Source organism: Nematolebias whitei, chromosome 6, assembly GCF_014905685.2.
Source record: "Nematolebias whitei isolate Nwh7 chromosome 6, NemWhi1, whole genome shotgun sequence".
Taxonomy (NCBI): Eukaryota; Metazoa; Chordata; class Actinopteri; order Cyprinodontiformes; family Rivulidae; genus Nematolebias; species Nematolebias whitei.
The window spans coordinates 41941830-41947522 of NC_056503.1; positions in this window are offsets into that span (position 1 = coordinate 41941830).

The window sequence follows — 5693 nt, forward strand, 5'->3', positions numbered from 1 at the left end:
AGGAAGTCTGTTATTTTGTACCAAGTCTGACAGACTGCGGTTTTTACAATTCCCTTTTTAACAAGACTTTGATAAGAGTGTAACTTCTACATGAATGCAGAATGTTAAAAATGAATAATAGGCAACCTAAATGCAGTAATATTACAGATTTATGTTTTCAGACAAATAAATAGATAATTAAGGCCAAAACCTCTTAAATTAAAGTTACATTGTTTCTTAATTTTCTGATTATTTTAAACAATTTTTATGTATTTTTTTGCTTTTAAGAAGCAAGACTGTAATCTATAAAAGTGCTCAAATCAGTACTGAATTTTTATTTTTATTTTTTTTTGGGATTATAAGGCACATTAAGCGAAACAAAACAGTCAAGTCAAACTGTATTTAACTCATTCACAATAACCACATAAAATCGGTTCGAGGTCAGTAAGCACAACCAGAATTAACACATAAGGCTCACTGTCGATTTTTAAGAAAATTAAAGGATTTTAAGTGCGTCTTACAGTCCAAAAAATATGGTAGTTCAGGCTTTATGGAGGTCTTTTAATGTTTCTTATTGGACTTTGGCTGTTCATAAAAAAATATATACATTTATATAAATCAAAGTATTTTGAGCTACTGTTATATCAAATGGTGCAGTTTGTGTTTACTCCAGTAGATTTCCAGATATGCAGGTCTGCACTCAATGTAAATAAAGCACTCGGCCAAATCTTCCAAACACTACGTGGATACTTGAGTCACATGACTGACCTACATTAGGTGAGCCAGCCATAGCAGGTAAAAGTTTGGCAGGTAAGTTAAACATGAGTTAAACATAAATGTAGTACTTCACTTTTCATTCCGTTTTAAGGACACATCAATGTAAGAAAAAGCATGTAGAAAATTTTGTTTTTGTTGTTAGGTCTTAAAGACTTAAAATTAGTAAAGCGTATATATGAAGGACAAAAAAAGGTGTTGGACCAAAAAACTAAGATGAACAGAATCTGAAAGTTGTAGAAGAAAAGGGATCAAATCCAGCAAAGATCTGGCTACAAGATATAAATTTGTGAATATATATCAGTTTGACATAAAAATTGATCTATTTCATAGATTTTACTAAATAAATGGGAAAAAAGTATTTATGTGAGAGGTTGATTGTTTAAAAAAAGGGCCCGAAGATCCAATAAAAAATATTTTAACAGCAGCACTGGTACATTTGAGTTTAAGGACCTTATTCTGCCTGAATGGTTCATGGATCAAACTTAAGGGGCTTAAACATAAACACATTCTCCTGAAAACGGTGAAGAACTGGACTGAAAATGAGAACAAAAGCAGCCAAAGCCCAAAGAAAAAACTGAAAGCTCTTTGAGACTGCATAAATATTTCTCAAGACTAAAGATTAAAAGAATATTTGGCTTATTTCAAGGAAATGGGGATGGTCTAAATGTTTTGCACGATGTTGGGTTATACGTCAGCTGAGCAACAAAACAGCTGCCGTGGAGTGACCAAGTTAAAATTAACCGCTTCCTCAAAATATGAGGAGACCTTTACGAGTCTGAGTCAAAGTTATGGAAAATCCTGAAGAGCACCGAGAGATTCAGACAAAAGCTTGAATGTTAAAACTTTAAACCATTTGTGTTTAAACACGTGAACACTTGCAAAATACCCTCACAGTTTATGATCTTTTTTTTTTTTTTTTTTTGGGAGATGTGCTCCATCAGCTAAAAGTATGAAAACTTTCTCCTTAAGATTACCAGATAATTTACAAACTAATCCAGAAACTATTGAAAATGTTTTCTATCACTGGGACAATCCTGGTAAACTACAGTAAAATTAACTAAAATATGGCCTGCATCCTATTTCCATTTAACCCAAGTACATAAATAGCAATTATTTGCCCAAATAACTTCTAGTTTGGCAGCATTGCTGATAGACACATTGCTGCAAGTGAAAACCATGAAAAAATAAGCATTTAGACTGTGAAAGGCAGCTAGTAAAACAAATATGTACAATTACAGGCCTAGTATTTGTTGGAGTAATGCATATCGCCTGCTGCCTTTCACACCCGAGTTGTAGACTAAAATTGGACTAAATGTTGTGGCTGTTTTGGTTAAACTTTAAAACTATTGTTACGTAAATTCTTACCGCAATAAGGCAAGATGTCACGCTCAGGGTGTGTACTGTCAATGACTCACAGCTACATCAAATTTTGACTCGATATATGTTAAACCGGCTGAATTATAGCCATTTTTGTGTCTGTTAAAAAGTCAACCAGCTGCGGTGGCCATTTTGAGTTGGGTTGGCTCCAAAGGTTAATCATTTTGTCAGCCGTCCGACCACGACACCCTTCCGGTTGTTTTGCTCCCAGGTGGAGCGGAAACTCACACAAACTCAATAAAATCGAGAGAGGTAAATTCTATTTACCATTTAATGTCGATAAGGCAAGAAAAGTTACAAGCTCCGCGCTGAGGCGTCCGTTAGACTCGTCTTAACCCGTGAGTGGAAGTGGAGGCCCCGTGCACCAGAACGCCCTGTCGTTCCCTGATCTGTTATGGAAGCATGATCCGTAGTGTTCTTCTGGGTCGCACAGATCGCCGTTGTTTATGAATAAAAACTGTCTTAATTTACTTAGAAAAGTATGTGCTCTATCTCCGCTGATCTTCATGTAGCTAATTTACGCCACTCGTATTTCCGTTACAAATCATTGGTTAAGATGATATGTGACGCATTAGACCTGACCCCCAGCCTGGGCTGGGAGTCCTCGTGGCTCATTGGGATAAACCTGTTTAAATAAAGGTTGAATGAATGGGCTGAATGAGAAAAACCCTGCAAGATACAGAATGAATTACTTCCATGGTGAAACAGCGCCACTCAGTGGTAAAGCTGCATGTCATTTTAACCACAACTTAAATATGCCAATGATATTAATGGAAACACGAGTGGCGTGAATTAGCAACATGAAAATAGGCGGAGCTAGAGCACATACTTTTCTAAGTAAATTAAGACAGTTCTTATTCATAAACTGAATTATACAAGTACATTTTCCTTAATCTAGTATATTCAACGATGTCAGTGAGCCATGATACCCGGAAGTATTACTTTTAGCGCATGCGCAAACGAGCTACGCTACGGATCGTGCTTCCGTAACAGATCGGGGAATGACACGCCCCAGCTTATGTTGGCCCTTGGCTCCGCCTCCACATCGGGAGTGGGCACAGCCTATCAGAGTGTATCCCAGTGGTTCGAGGTGGGGTGACTATGTGTGACGACATTGGTCTTATCTGTTTCTGATGGTGGATAATAATAATAATAATAATAATAATAATAATAATAATAATGTGTTGTGTATTATCATCATTGTATGTTCAATGGTGAAATTGGCTCTCTGCATTTAACCCATCCACCACCAGATGGCACAGTGGGCAGTGGAAATCACCTGGGGAGCATTTAGGGATAGGGTGTGCTGCTCAGAGACACCAAGAGATGTGCAGTGACTGGGGATCGAACCTGGGACTTTCGGGTCCTGAGTCGGCCCATCATCCCGAGATGGGGTGCAGTGCAAATCTATCAAAGTGTTGGAAATCAAGCAACCAAAAATGACTCCTTACCCTGTGTTGACCCTGGGATCGCTCATTGTGATCAGCTGAGACTGATCGGACCTGGTCCAAACTAGGTTTTAATTCAGAGCAGGTCAGATCCAGCAAGATTAAACTTCGAACAAGTTACTGAGGCACATCCAGCAATTATTTCCTGGAAGTTTCATGAACATCAGGGCTGTTCATGAGACATGTTGCCATCACAGAATTGAATCCAAAATAATTTATGATGAAATTTGATCTTGCACAAAAAATCAGAATATGTGTTGGAGATCAGTCTCAGCTACCGCCACACAAAATCTTAGGTTATTATCTGCCAAAGTCATGTGGCATTTATGTATTTTTAAAGGTCGTCTGTGTAAATATGTAATTTGATGTTCTGCAAATATGATCATCCAGGAAATCCTGGAAACAATTCTCCACTATGACAGAGGGACCGTTTTTATCTTATTAAATTAGTCCAAAACAACGAAGCAGCGACAGGAACTAGTAAAAACACCACTTCTAAAGAAGGGCAGGGATGTGGCGCAAGTGCTTCTGCCTTCCTTTGAATTTTCCAGCAGCACCGCCTCCTCTACAACGACACCTCGACCGAAACTTATTACTGAAGGCTCACCTGTCAGCCCCACCGAGACGCAGGCAGTCAGAGAGGACACTTCCACCTTCGTCAGGACGGACAACCCCACCTTTAACCGACCAGGTGTCGCTTTGTGGGTTCATGACAAACTTCTGACTTCTTGAACTGAACATTTGAGACGTTCAGGGCACCGTGGACTGTAGGTAATCTGCGCTTCCGGGTTTCCCGATTGATTATGGCTTCCAACGAGGATACACTGGATCCAGAGGACCCGGTAACAGAAGGTGCAGTACTATTTTTATCAGAGACAGAGTCTGACAAAATCAGATTTACACACACCTTTAACAATAATACGTCCTGTTAGGACTTATATTCTGAATTTATTGGATCATAAATATGGCAGTACAGGCTAAAAACTCAGAATAGTCACTTTCTACAAAGGTAGAATTTTGATTTTCATTTAAAATTTAAACAGAAAGAGGCTGCAGAAGGCTGTCTATTCCCTTAATAATAATATTAATACTATTAATAATAATAGCAATAATAGTACATCTCATCAATAAAACACATCTCTTTAGATTATCCTTCTTAACTTTGTTTTATGTATTTTATATTTCAATTGATTCCTGTTGGTCTTTGCACTGTGTTTGTTTGTTTTTACACAACCTTATCTGATATGTTTCTTGCTATAAAGTGTCCTTGGGTGTCCTGAAAGTCGCTTTTTAAATAAAACGATAATAATAATAATTATTATTATTATAATATATGCATGTTAGGCTGATTGGTAACTCTAAATTGTCCCTAGGTGTGAGTGAGAGAGTGAATGGTTGTTTGTCTCGTTTGTCTCTGTGTGTCCCTGTGATGGACTGGAGACCTGTCCAGGGTGTACCCTGCCTCTCGCACAGTGATTGCTGGACATGGGCACAGGCGACCCCCGCGACCCATACAGAAAGAAGCGGGTAAAGATAATGGATGGATGGATAATAATAATATAATTATATATATATATTTGTTTCACACACATGAACTCTGTCATACTAGAGTTTACTTTCATTCCTCTTCTTTCAACTGCATACCTTCACCTCTCCAAGTTCAATGGTTCAACCCAGTTTCCCTCAGGTTTCTTCTTCTACACAGAATAGTCTACTTGCGTACCCTTTCCTCCACTCTTATAGGTCACTCTGCGTTCCTTCCTCTTTTGGAAATAAGTGTTGACTACAGCATTTTTCATTCTTTTGGCAAAATCCACCACCATCTGTCCTTCCTGGTTTCTTTCCTTGACACCAAACCTACCCATCACTTCCTCATCCCCTCTGTTTCCTTCACCAACATGTCCATTCAGATCTGCTCCGATCACCACTCTCTCCTCCCTGGGAACACTCTATCACTTCATCCAGATCCTTCCAATATTTAGCTTTCTCCTCCACATCACATTCAACCTGTGAAGCATACAACATTTAGCATCAAACCTTCTACTTCTTCCTTCAGACACATCACCCTATCTGACACTCTTTTCACCTCTACTACATTCTTTACTAATTCCT